The sequence below is a fragment of the Cydia strobilella genome, chromosome 4 (assembly GCF_947568885.1).
Source record: "Cydia strobilella chromosome 4, ilCydStro3.1, whole genome shotgun sequence".
In the NCBI taxonomy this organism is placed as follows: domain Eukaryota; kingdom Metazoa; phylum Arthropoda; class Insecta; order Lepidoptera; family Tortricidae; genus Cydia; species Cydia strobilella.
In genome coordinates, this window is record NC_086044.1 from 17,198,068 (window position 1) to 17,212,756 (window position 14,689).

The window sequence follows — 14,689 nt, forward strand, 5'->3', positions numbered from 1 at the left end:
ATGTTTGTGGTCAACAGACGCCTTTTAAGAGGTTCTTTACACCACTCGAAAAACTGATCCCAACGCCACATAAGGTACGAGAAGGCCGATAGTAAATACAATGGCATTATCCCTCGACAAACAAACCAAGTTCTACAGGTGTTCAAAGCTTTTTAAATAGGTATGATTTAAACAACGCAAAAACGTTAACGAGGTTGAATGATGATGAACTCTAGGACTTATTGATGAATCACATTTTAATGCATAATGCAAATGATATCGGCGACTTTATATTTTGTGCAAAGACATCAAATAGTATCGCTAAAAAGCTACACCTACAACTGACATTATAATTTCATTTTCATTATTTTTCATTTCATTTTAATTTACTCATAAACAATAATACATTGTGTTTGAATGTTTTGTTTACATTATTAAATAAAACATGCCTATTTACAAATAATTTACAAATGAAATAATTTCATACATAAAAAAAACAATATGTCAAAAATAATAGCTAATAGTCGATAATCCATAATTAACAGTCAAATAATAAAAATTAAAACTCAACGCTGTAATATTTTTTTTCCAACAAAAACAATTATAGTTTCGATTTGAATTTTTTGTGACATGTCATAGATTTAAATTAAACTCGATAGGCAACTTGTTGAACAACTTCACTGCTTGAACTCTGGCAGTGTGTGACACCACCGCTAATCGCGACGCTGTACTAGGAAGGAAATCTTTCGTTCTCGACTCGCACTTTATATAACTTTTTTTATTTAACAGATTGTGTGGAACGTTTATTCGTCTTTAGTTTGGTGTGGTTTGGTACCAGCAACCAATACAATATATCAGGGCAATGTAACTTAATAAATATACTCATAGATACACAAACAAAAAACAAGTGAAACAACCGCGCAAAGAAAGCGTCAAGTGGTCTAGGCAGGTGCTCCTACATGTCCCGACGTCTTCACTGGAGTGGTTGTTCAACAACACTCTTCTTAACTTCAAGCTACCTCATGTGTGGTGAAGATCTGAAGATCCTCAGACGCGAGACAAACGCAAACATTGCAGACATCTCTCTTAAAACAACACACGACGTTCACCATCCGACATACACGCGGCCGATGTGGATTTATACATTTAGTTCAATGAATACTATTTCCATGTTAATCAATTAGTTTATTATGTAATCGTGCAGGGGTACTCGTGGCGATGGAGGATGATTTATTTTTGTTAGCGTTTCTCGTAAAACTGCACTTGAGATTCAATAGGTTGAACGCACGCAGGCCGCCTATCGTAATATTCGTAATAAACCAGTAATTTATGGCTGGTAATAATTACACATTTTTGTTATTACGTCAAACCGACTTGGAACGTTAAACACTTCAGTAGCCTCTAATACCTAAGTGCGAATATATACAGTTGCTGCACGTTTTAGTAGCAATGGACCTAAGTATTTTGCTCCGACTCGATTTACCTACTTAAATATTTAAAGATTACCTACGTAGTATGGATGCCATGGCATTAATTAATTAAATAGCTATCTTGTTAATATGCAATTCTCTTATCCTCTATTATTTTTTTGCAGGAAAAGGCAAATTAACGTAGTCGACAGAGATACGTACTTAGCTAAGTTTTATTTCTCGGAGCCGTATTAAGTTACCGTCTCTGAGATATCAGATGCACTTTAAGTGTGTCTCCCGTTAATGCATGGTCCACCAATCGTCAGCTCGGGTTACGAACTAGTGCAGCGAACCTTTTGTACTTTGATCGGCGTGCGAGTCCTAATTAACAAAAATATTCACAGTTCACACGTACTAACTGTGACGTCCACTTTTTTGTCGGAGAATTGTTTTTTGTTATGTAACTGACCTGCAGTTAGTTCTAGTAAGAGTCACCTGCAACTGTAGCTCATTCCATCTTTTCTTGAAGAGATCTAAATCGTTTTTATCAGTACGCAGATGACGGGAGCGATTTCCATTTTCCATTCCTTTGCAGTTTGAATAAATTATTAGTCAATTTATGTAACATGTACATTATACCTTCAATATGTAGGTAATTTACATGTGCTAAAGAATAAAGTGTAAAAAACAGCAAATTAATTGACCAACCACCACGCACACAGCAGTGAGTCTATTAGGCCGTACGCCTAAAATGGAAGGGTACCTATGTAATATGGTAGCTGAGATGAATGTAGTAAAAAACAGCGCACAAAACAAATCACGCGGTAATAGACTTTTTGTCCATACCATAGGTAAGAATTTTCAATCGCTATCGCTATACTTATGTCATACAGTTGAGATAGTTGAGTTGTAATACTGTTAATACCAGCAAGCAATAATAAAACGAGTGTAATAAGGCGGAGTAAATTGTTTGGCGACATGGCCTCGACCGAAACGATCGCAATTACAATGTACCTAATGGAATGATTGAACAATAAAAAAAACCGAATTTCTAAATATCCTTACATCCCAACAAACACATTAGCCATAACAACAACTCATTTAGAGTCCTGAGTGACATAGTAGTTTTATAAGACCCATAATAATAGTTTTAGGTGATACTATGGAAATAAACGGTCTTATTAATACACTGGCGCTAGTAAGGTGGTATAATAGACATATGATTGCATAATGCAGCTAAAGGCTGTAATAAGGTGGTATTAGCTGCCTCTTTATATATTATGGTTACCACTTTAAGTAGATTTTAACGCTGAAGGTTCTTTTGGGGTGCCCATTATAACTTACTCGCGCTATAGCTCTATAATCGTGTTATGTTTACCTTTTAGTGCTTAATGCCGCCTACAGTGTTACAACAGCTATAAAAATACTCTTAAGCCATTTAAGAGTGGCAACAGTAATTTTTATAGCTCTTAATAATATAGTGATACAACCGACATAATTTTCCCTGTTAAATCACGTAGTTTTTTAGTGCTAGAAGTGCTATAACAGCAGTATGGAACCGTAGCTCTTCAAGAGTGTTTGTGCGAACATTATTACAGCTTAAAGTTATTTTTAAGTATTTCAGGTATAAGATACCTCTCTCTATTACCTTTAATGGTTTATCGTGATACATTGTTGTTTAAAGTTGAATACCACATCAAATATAGCCTTAATAGGACCAAAAGCTTTAAACTACGACATAAGTGTTAATAATCATTTACAAACAAACACAAAAATGCTTGAAATATCTAGTAATAAAGCAGTAATTGTTAAGGACATTTTGTTCTGATATTACAATATCTAGTATGTTTAGCATAACCATTCACAAAACTAAAGATTATAATTAACTTACTTATAAAAAATATACTAGGCTAGTATTTTTAGTATACAAAATTTATCAAAACATGTATATTTACAAGGCGCTTGAAAATTGAGATGTAAAATACCATATATAATGACAGAAAAGTAATAACCGCAATAGAATTTCAGTTGAATTCTCTAATACGTGCCGTGAATCTTTGCTGTGTACTCACCAGGTAATAATAATTCCAATAAACCATCAAACTGTCGCCATTATAAACAATCTGTCTGATTACGTCACGCAACACTATGAGCGATTATTGGAAATTGTATTAAATATTTTGACATTTAAAACTACAAACGATTGTTTTCACTACTGCAGCGTTCTTGTAACACTGTAAGTGATACAAGATAACATATTACAAGGTTATTAGAACTATAAGTAAAAATACTGCTACTTTAACTCTTTATTATCACTTCCGGCAAGAATAATCCCTATTGTAGCACTATTATATCACTAGTTTATCACTATTGTACATAAAATGAACCACTGTAGAGCTTCAAGCACTAACGTCGGTGCCTAATTCCGACTATAAGAGAGCTATAGCGTGCTATATCGCTAAATTTTAGGCCGCACTATCGCTATCAGTGTTTAATCGAAATAATAGTCAGCTTTTATAGAACTAGTTTTATCGCTAAAATGTTACTTGGGATGTACCAAATAAACAACACACCCCGCACAAATTGCTAAACAAATTTTAGCGATATTATTGACGTCTTTGCTCAAGTAAATACCAAGGCCATCAGATAGTCGTAACAAGATCGAGTATAACATACATAAAATACAAATGGTTTGCGATAACAGCAAAAAAGGTAGATGCATTAAAATGCGATTCATAAAATGACCCGTACGATGCATAAGAATGTGAATTCAAATTGAAATGGGTCAAGTTTGCATAACCCAAATACACAACGCGTAATTGAATGGAATAACTGCCTTTCGACTTGTATCATATGGGTACGGTTTCTGTTGTTCGATAAACGTTGCAAATATTCACGAGTCGAAGTTATTAAGGATTTATGTTGGCTAACAAATTCACGTCACGGGAAAATTCAATTACACTGTTTGTTTTTTATACATATGACATTTCGGTCAAGGATAAACCAATATAAATAATTGGTCAGTTCGAGTTCTTCGCGTTTAATAACGTTATTAATGGTCTGGTCGCGCGGAATGCAGACTCTTACGTCATTTCGCTGTTGCTGCACTCAATATAATGCTAAACTCATACTCAACTGACCAGAATCCGATAACTATGAAAGGTTAACTAACGAAGTTCAAATGGATTCTCAGGTATGTGTTAAGTGTAGTGACAAAAAATGGTAATGTGCCGTTTGCGTGTGAGTGGCACGTTCATCACGAATTTATCTTCGGTACGTGACTGAGGAGTGTAGCGCTTTCGTCTCCCGAAGGCTCGCGTCGCCGTCGCGCCCTTGCATTTGTGCAAGGGCAGGGCTGCGCCAGATGACCGGTGAGTCAACTGCGATCATCGACCTGCCTGCATGTGGTGCACTTATCCTTAATATTGCTCTTTCTATGTAAATACAACGGCTAATAAGCTAACATTTAAAGTTCAAATACATTTGTGTAATATATAAGAGTTGACAACGAATCATTTCAAATCATTAAGCAATAGATACGTTTGATGAGTCATATTTTAGAAAAAAACCCAAAGACCTGACTTCAGGATAAGGAAAGGAAGTAAATTCAATACAATCATTAAGAAAATTGGGCCTATGAAATTGTGATTGTGACTGAGTCAACTCTGCGTTGATCTGACGTCATTTGAACTGTGACTGGATCTACTGATTATGTGAGGTATACCAATGCCGAATGAGTCATATCATATGAATGTTGCAAAAAAGACAAACTGCCAGTATGAATCGGTCTGCTAACTGTATTTCATGTGGAAACGTCCGCGCAAACTTTACGGTTTACAAACAGCTCCGGATGGCGGAGAATAGTTATTTGTTATACAAGGGTGCAAAGTTGTATTTTACCCGCGAGTGTGGAATTGAAACAAGAGCAAGCGAAAGGATTCTATAGTTGAACCACGAGCGAAGCGAGTGGTTCTAAAATAGAATCCTGAGCGTAGCGAGTGTTTTAACACACGAGAAGTAAAATACATTTGCACCCGTGTATAACACAAAACTTTTCCCCTCACTATAGCGAGGAAAGTGCAACATCCACAGGCGTTAGATCATCTTCATCACTGGAATCACTCATTTTTTTACGATAATACGATATTATAACACAACTGTGTCGGGAATTTTTTTTGTTGACAATGTTGATATTTCTGACGATGCGTTTTGAAATTGCATCGACTCAACTTGTGCATTTAGAATTACATTCAACATCATTTAAAAAAACAAATGTTTCTTATGGAATTTAAGGTTTATGACTTAAAATCATTAATAAAACTAAATTTGGTATTTTTTATTAAATTCTCGAACCATTTATTTAATGATAATTAATATCGAACGAACCATTATTATGACGTTTTACGTTTTGTTATCTGTCAAAAGCTACTTAAACACGCTCCATCCAAGGTCAAATTACTTTCCCCACTAGTGGATAAAATGCGTTTTTCCCCGCTTGTTTTAAAGGATAAAAGACGGCTTTCCGAGCTAGTGAGGGGAAAAAAAAGTTTCATGGTGAAATTCGCGGCTGAAAAAGCGTTTAACAATTTTTTTTTACTTTTGCGTGCCCAAATGAAATAAAAGCTCTTCAAAGGGATTTCATTCATTCACATTGGTTTATCTTTTAATTGGACACTGTTTCACATTGACAGCCAGTAACTTCATAGTTCATAGTAGGTAAGGGCCACTAATCCGGGGTTAACCGGTTAAACTGTTAACCTAGTGTCAAATTGTACTGGTAACCATGGTAACTCCAGGTTTAACCGGTTAACCCCGGGTTACAGTGGCGTAGCGTGAACAAATCCAGCCGTGGGTGAAAACCACATCTACGAGGCCCTTTTCAATGTGTTTTCTCAAGGTATTAATAAAAAGGTTCGCTTTGCGAAGCCCCCCTAAGTGCAAGGCCGTGGGCGAAGGCCGCACTCGCCCACGCCTAGCTACGCCACTGCCGGTTTAGCTGGATAGTGCAAGTGGCGCTAAGTGAAATAAGCAGAAGATATTTAACAAAATTGTCAGTTACGTTGCGTAAGCTATTGTATGTTTATTAGGCATCAGTTAGTTCAAGAAGAAAGTTTCAGGTATTAGCAGTAATTATCGAATTTAAACTCCATCCGTCGTGACCGCTACTCACTCAGGCACTGTTAGTGCTTGAAAATGGAGACCTAGGCTCTCCGAAACATGTAGCGAGAGTGACTAAAAATACGTGGGTGAAACCGCTAAGTTAGTTAAATTAGCAGTAATTGTTGCGAAGTTCACCTTTAGGCAGCTCTAGCTCAAGTATTATATGTATTCGCGTGATGATGGACTTAAAATTATCTGCACGTTTGAGCTAAATACGCGTGTTTGTTTCTTTTCAATAATAATAAAACAAACATTTGAAATGATATTGGTTTTTTAAAAGACACAAACGTATCAGTTATATATAAAACACGCTGAAAAAAAACGGACAAGTGCGAGTCGGACTAGCCCACCGAAGGGTTCCGTACTTTTTAGTATTTGTTGTGATAGCGGCAACAGAAATACATCATCTGTGAAAATTTCAACTGTCAACAGACAGACGGGTACGTTTTGGGTACGGAACCCTAAAAAAGCTTACGAGAGTGAAATGTCATTAGTGCTAAAAGCGCGCCCGATTCGACGGAAACGATAGCCGCAGATTCATTACTTAACAATCCACCAATAGAATACCCCGGCCTCTTATTATTGAGAGCTAGCTGCCTTTATACGATATCCGACAAATTAACTATCGTCGTAGTCGCTAAAATAAATAATGGAACTGCTGATACCGATACGATACGTGACTGGTTAGCGTGAGATTAGAGAGAAAGGAATCGTGAGGTGCATCTGTATTCAATTTTGAACTAAATTGCATTTTAATCGTTGATCAGAGACGATGTTTTCGAGATGCAAATAAATAGTGCGACCGCGGAAGACATACGATAGGATTTACCGTATTATACATATACAGTAAAAGCCTTCCACTTTTAATACAAATTCCCACGTAATGCGCCATTTTACGGTGGTCACTGCAACTTGTTTTCGTCAAGTTTTCGTATATTTTAAGATCGTGTTTTGACGTGGTCCCTTTAGAATTTTCTTAACCGGGTTTTACTTTATTCTAAATACTGAGCAAAAAGTACTTAGATCTCTGTCACGTTATAAGGTTTTTTTTTTCATTGTATGAACTAAGCGAGAATAAATTCTATGCTAAGAATATTATTAGTCACACAAAAATTTTAATCATTTGATTGTTCTGATTACTTACGAACATAAATAATTTATTTATGAATAGCTTTAGGATCTACTGGTTAAAACCGCAACTGTTTGTAAAACATAAATTAATTAACAAAGATTTAACTGCAACAGAGTTACAGAGTCATAAATAACCCTCGTTCCGAAGTCGGCTAAATATTCTAATAATTAAATATCAGCGTGAGCAATAGGTCGGTAATGAATAACTGAGTTGGTTGAATTATGATGAGAATAAAGCATAAACAAACTACCGGTAGGGCCCCTTGGACTGGTTCCATATCATTCGGGGTACTAAAGCACTGAATAAATAAAATGCAATTAGACTAGGGTGTGGCATAGAGCGCGAATCACGCCCCGCGGAACGATGGCGTTTTATAAACAGTTATGAAAGCTCTTATCACAATTGAATAGGAGGGTAGGTTCAGAGGTTGTTTAAAGTAAATCGATGTAAGAATACCGAGTGATGTATCTACTTTTAGCCATGTTACAATAAGGTGACTTAGGTAACAAGTAGAGTTCAAAACCTGACATACGTAGATATACCAATACCTAGCGTACGCTTTCCCCACCAACCGAGACGAATCTCATTAGCCTCGTGAGTCAAATTTCGTCAGGCCATTTATATTTAGATAAACACATCCTTCTACACTACATCAGTTAGGAAACAAATATGGTTATAATGACTTATTAACCGTAGTTACGAGTAAGTCAATAAACGCTCGCATAGTTTGAAGTTTCAAAACAAACAAGCGAGATTGATTGCTGCCGCGAACGCGATATAACACGAGTGATTACACTCGATGGAATACCCGCGGTGTAAATAGTGTAATCGGCTGACACAAGGGTTTCGGTTTACCCATGAATTGAAGACGCGTGTTTCAGGCTGCTAATTCGAAGGCAGCGACGGCGGGTCACGTGCGGGGCGTCGCCATGGCAACCGAGGAAACTACGTCGTTTCAGACCCCCGGTGCCGAGCCGTTCTGCGTTTAGCAATATTTTTAAAATATCGAAATATTGCTTGGGCACGATTTCACATTTCCACAAATCTTGTGGCCTGACCACCATTAAAATATAAAAAACAAAATTACGACTTAAATGCAATCACCATTTTTTACAAAAATTGCCAAGCGGATGTCATAATGTCTATTTTTTCAGTTGCAGTTCACTAGTGCGGCAGCATTTTCATGAACGACGAATTTTGTTAGGCAGTTAATATTTACGGCGGTTTTAACATCTGCCAAAATAATATTGTCCTGAAGCTGTGTATTCTCATCAAATCAGTGGCCCGTAATAATAACTCTATTGGACAAAAGGGTCGCAGGATTTTGCCAGGCAATTTGAGTGCGGGGGCGGGTTTGGTATCATATCGCTAGCCATAGTAATCGTATGACGAGACATAGGGCGCAGACCGAGCTTATGGGATTTGTGGAAACGTTGACCGCAAACCTTTGATCTGATTCACGATTTACTATGATGTCTGGGTTGTCTGAATTAAATTAACAAATAAGAAAGTACTCAACATTATGAAATGATTCTAAGTCGGATGTGAGGACTAAAATGGTGCCTGGGTTCAATTTTACGATCCACTTTAAGCATGGTCGTAAAACTCGCAAAATCCTCCACTGGAAGATTAAGATAGAGGTCAAGCGACACCCTCGGATCGCCCCTTGTCTTCTTAGTTATTTGACCCTTGTCAATATGCAACTGAGGCCTGCCCATTAGCTTCCCCCCATCTATTGGAAATCGCTGCTCCTTTACACGCTTGTGGTTAACTGCAATTTTGTAGAACGGGAACTCGCCACAAATCGAAGTAGCTTTTATATTATGAAAACGAACCCGTATGCTACAAATAAATTTCCCTTGAAAGGTTTGTTTAAATGAAATCGATACGCGTTTTAAACACATGCATGCACACTACGAGTACACAGTTATCCGGTAGGTGTGCAATCTGTACAAAACATGAAAATAGAGTGTAAGTACAGGTATGTTCTATATCTGATAGAACAGGGAGCGCCAAAATATCGGACACAAGTTGTGTCCGATAAATAGAGTTGTGTCACACAAATCTCTTTGCAGAACCATTTAAAATTTTTGCGTGTTTTTCCTATCAGCTATCAGCCAGTGTATACACGGAGCTAATAGCAAAAAGGAAAGTTTTAGCAACATTCAACCGGGTGGGATAGGGCGGTAACTCTCCATTAACTAATGAACCAGCCGATGCCGCTGCGTCCGGTCGGCAGCTGTATCACGTAAGGAGTTTGCGAATCGATTATGACATATTGTGACCACATCGAGTAATTAACAGTGTACGAATACACCGCTTCCTGTGGACATCGTATCCTAATTAGTTATTAAGAGGCTGTCGTATAAAGACAGTGGACACTGGGATCCAGTTTCCAAGTATTCATTGTATGCACTTGTTACAATGGCTCCGTTGGCGTGGCGAAGGACGGCCAACCGCCGCATAACGGCTGCATTATTAACCCATGCTGCAGCTTCTAATGTGACGCAGTGTTGCAAATATCGGGCTAGAATACAATTCAAGATTGCTCATAGATATTGATATCAATGATCATGACGTTGCGTAGGTATAGCTACTAAGTCAATTTAAACATTTGAAGACATTTAGAGTGTAATCAATGCAAACTTTCAATTTGAAGCGTACCTCGCGTGATTTTACTGACACTGAGATATGTAACAGTCTTAACAGATGGGTGCCATGACCATTAGGTAATTTTTATGGCATGCCCTATTCATAAGTTCTGGACAAATTGTTTCTATTGCAATAAATGCAATAAATTGTAAGTGTTAACTGCAACGGCTTTCAAAAAAGATGAATTCTGCGATTAGGCCTGCACGCCTGCAGCTGCCGGCTGATGGTAAACCCGATACGTGCATCTGTTGGATTAGCTCGCACTGGCTCGTAGACGTAGAAATTAAGTAATACAAAGCTTATCACGCAAACAGCTGCATTGCAACGTGTTTGCAGTGATTGACGCTAATAGAATCTTTATAATAATTGCATATTATTATTATGTACCTATGTATGTAATGTAGTTATGCTACTAATGTAATGTTCGCAGTTAGACACCTACCTATTGCTGATTAGAATATTGAAACAATTTCTGACTATTAATGTAAGTGCCGGTTTTTTACACTACGCATTTATTCACTTGCGGGTTTTACAACGTCTACAAAATGATTTAATTTAATACATACCGAATGACAATAACCAGTGTGTATCTGTTGTTTCAGATTCAGCCTCTGCAAACCGGAAACTGGAAACATTACCATAAACAAAAGGTACCTAAACTATATTACGAAAAATCCTCGAGTTTTACGAAAAGCAATCCTTTAAACGTATTGCAATTCCACTCAGCAACCGACCCACGTTAAATAGCGAAGGAAATAAAACGTCCGGCTGCCTGTAAACAAAATGCGAGTGCATAACAAATCGGTGTACCGAACCGGAGCGACGCGAGCTGCGAGAACTGCCATAAACTTCGTCCAAATATCAGCTAGCCTCCGTTCGACAAAAAACTACGCAACTAAAAATAGCGCGCAGTTTTTAATTTAAAACCTAAATTAACCCATTGCGGTAAAAACATCAGCTGCAAATGATATAAAAATAAGTAATAAAATGCGTGTTGAATCCTGGAGTTGACGGGAATTCTGAATGCCTTTGTCAATATACCCATTGGGGAAACCCCGTTTTACAATTTTTATAATAGGCTCTGGGGTCAATTGAGGCATTTAGAATTGTTATGTGTGTCAAAATCGGGAAACCACAAATAAAAATTTCTATGAAACACGAATGGCTCTTCTTAGAACATAACTGGAACTCCAAAATTCGTTTTAGAATTTAGATTGCTTTGTTTTTTTCTGTAGCATTCCTTTATGCATTTATTGATAGCAATGACATGTCTTGGTTCGTCCCGATTAGCGATTGTCCTAGAGCTCAGTAAGTAGATATAATGGAAATGCAACACTAGGCTCCTCACGTACGGAGGAGGGTCCATGCAGTCCCGATGCTATAGATAGACTAGGCACACGTCCGCAATAAAACGGGCCAGTGTGTCGTCAGAGTCCCTATTATCGACAATCAGAAGTCGACCTTGCAGCTAGTTGTCGCTTGTCGCGCAATTCGTGGGGTACGGAGATCTCCATCCGCCTTGTCGCACTTCATTCTCATTACATAATGCCTGGTGTATGTCATCCTTCCAATTTAGAATTTAGATAAACAAGCTGATATTTAGTTTTGTTCTTACAGCACCAATGTGTTTATATATTTATTTACTAATCCAAAATAGGCGACAAAAAGTAGTTGAAAGGGTACACCTTACTTTATTTTACATTAATGAAATTATAATTTACTCCATAGTTAAATCGGGTATATGTAGGTACATGTAGTTTGTTGTTTGACCTTTAAATAGGCAGGTAGGTGCCTTTACCTTTAAGTAAATCCTACGCATATAACATACAACTAGTATGACGTCGTCGATTGTAGTAAAGTCCCTTAAATCAAGAGTACCATGACATGACACACATTGACGAGAATAATGTAGACACAAAAGGCATCAAACATCAATTAGCAAATAAAGCGACTTGTCGCTTGTTGTTTAGTCTCGGAGTCTTAATGTCAAAGCACAAAGACCGCTTTGTTTAACATCTGTAGTGTTTATTATGAATGAGTTCATAGTACATAATACATAACATTTGATTATTAACATCCTTAAATAATTTCCACAATTCGATGTCTCGCAGAAAAAAAAGGATATATATACATATATGTAATTTAATTTCCAAAAACATGTATATATAGACAGAAATAAGATATTGATTAAAAACACATTGAATCGTGTTTATCTTGCTTCATGTACAAAAGTAATAACACTAGCAATTACATGCAACAACGTTGAAACTAACCTATCGACTGTTGATTGATTCTGTTTTCTCGTTTTTGTGCGAATGAATTATTATCGTAGGTATAATCAATCACATGGAATCCTGTGTAATGAGTTGAATAATTGACGTTTTACATTTTATGGTGTTTAATTTTTTTTTTCGGCGATTTACTTTGCGTGTCGGCATGCAGTTTAGCGTTCGGTGGAGAGGAGACTAGTATAAATGTTATTATGTAGCCTGTAGTGTTATGGATCTAGAGGCCACAGTTAGACTGGCGCGCTGGAACCGACTACCGTATCGGTGAGCATGTGACTCGTGAGCTACAGGAATTGAGGGCTTGGTCCAGCCGAGCCTGGCAACAGGTGCGGGAGAGAAACTCCGGCTGGTGTTAATTAGCCCCTCGCTGCTTGATTTATAGCCTAACTTTGTCTTCTAATACGTACTACTTATAAGTTTTATCTATGCGATATCCTAGGTTGCCGAGAATTTAATAAATCTAGTCTATAGGTTATCTATATTCGCAATTAATTTTGATTTATACATGCAACCTTTACTTGCATATGCATGAAAAGTTTTTCATTTTGTTTCGTAATGTAATGACAATATTCTCCATAATTTAGCTTACTTACTGCGAGCTATGAAATCAAAAACAAGTTTTGAAATGTGGATGTTTAAGAAACTTGTTTGTTTGTTTAAAACACGGTCAACATTTCGGATGTACAGCAACCACGAAAAATGCAATACAGTGTATGTATACGACATAGATTCCCGGTTTAAACCGATTGATCCCTAAAAGCCCGTTCACATTAGTCACTGTCTGATCTATAATTAAAGAATCTTCGATAAGGCTCTTGAGGGCGATCTTTCGGGTAACGGATCTACCTAATGTATTTTTTTCATTGAATTGAAAACGGAAACCATTGCGTGCGAGCGCGTGAGGTCGTGTATTCCCTGTGGATGCGTGAGCGCGGGTTGAATGGCTAACTAGTGTAATATGAACTCGACATTTGTAACATGCTGTACTGAAAATTTTTCTTCAAGCTCATTACTTTTTCTATATAACTTAACGCGTATGAAAAATAGAAACTCGGAAATGTATGAAAATATTTAGCGGCACTTACTTTCATATTCAAATCGATAGAGCTTCATATTCTCATTAGGAATAGTGTAAAATTTCTTGAAAGATTAGGATACCCATCGGTTTGCCTATTTTGAAACAATTGAACACCTTATTCCACTAGTTTTGAAAATAATTTGCGCGCACGTTACGGATTTCTTTACTAACCGCCCAACAACCGTATAGTCTTCAGTCGAAGAGTGCTCTTCTACTGGTTCTTTCAAGAGACATTCGCCCACGATCAGCAAGCGATTGCAATGGCACCCCAGCTATCACGCGACATCTCCAACATCGTCACGCCTCGCCTCAGTTTACGTTTTACATTTACAGTGCCACCGACGATCTCATGATTCTGATTAACCTTGTTCATACACGAGCCCAACACATAAATATACTACCGGATGTTGGCAGTTTAATCACATTCACGTATGTGTGTGATAATTGCGATAACGACTCTCCGAAAGGAAAACTGACGCGATCCACAACGTAATTTGAAGTGATTATCCCGTTTTGTTACTCAAAAGCTACCAGGCTAGATTGGTGTGTTGTAACTTGTATAGGAAAATTAAGCATGGTTAAATAACTATGAGATGCGATGATTATACCTCCAATAATACTAAATCACGGTAATGCTGTCTTCACGCCGGTAGTCCCATCCATTAAGCCGGTGCAGCGATGTAGCACAATCTAACAGATAGCTCGTTTGCCGCTAAGATAAGGTAAATAAATGGGAGCCTACAAAATTTGAAATACGTACAGAGCAAAGAAAATTAAAAATTAGAAAGTTAATCGTTATAGAGTTTTATTAAATTGTAAAACGGGACTTAATCGCGTATTTAAGTTTTAAGATTTACCTCCGACGCTTCGAGGACGGCGTTGCTTGTCCCCGTGGTCTCGGAGAAGACTGGCTAAAAATGACATCAACATCTTCTAGCCGCGGATGAGATCTTAAAAGAATTTAAGATCTCATCCACATGGAATCCAGTCA

At 37.4% G+C, this 14,689-nt stretch overlaps 2 protein-coding genes across 3 annotated transcripts in view; one reads left to right on the forward strand and one right to left on the reverse strand.

The window, feature by feature from the left end:
* LOC134740748 (mitoguardin) overlaps positions 1–14,689 on the reverse strand; it is an 83,985-nt gene that overhangs the window by 35,273 nt on the left and 34,023 nt on the right. The gene's annotated exons all lie outside the window — the stretch shown is intronic.
* LOC134740742 (protein unzipped) overlaps positions 1–14,689 on the forward strand; it is a 43,403-nt gene that overhangs the window by 13,742 nt on the left and 14,972 nt on the right. The window contains exon 2 of one of the 2 annotated variants that reach the window (XM_063673338.1): positions 10,935–10,982. The exons of the other annotated variant lie outside the window; for it this stretch is intronic. The gene's annotated coding sequence lies outside the window, so the exon portion shown is untranslated. The remainder of the gene's footprint in view (positions 1–10,934; positions 10,983–14,689) is intronic. 2 annotated transcript variants of the gene reach the window in all.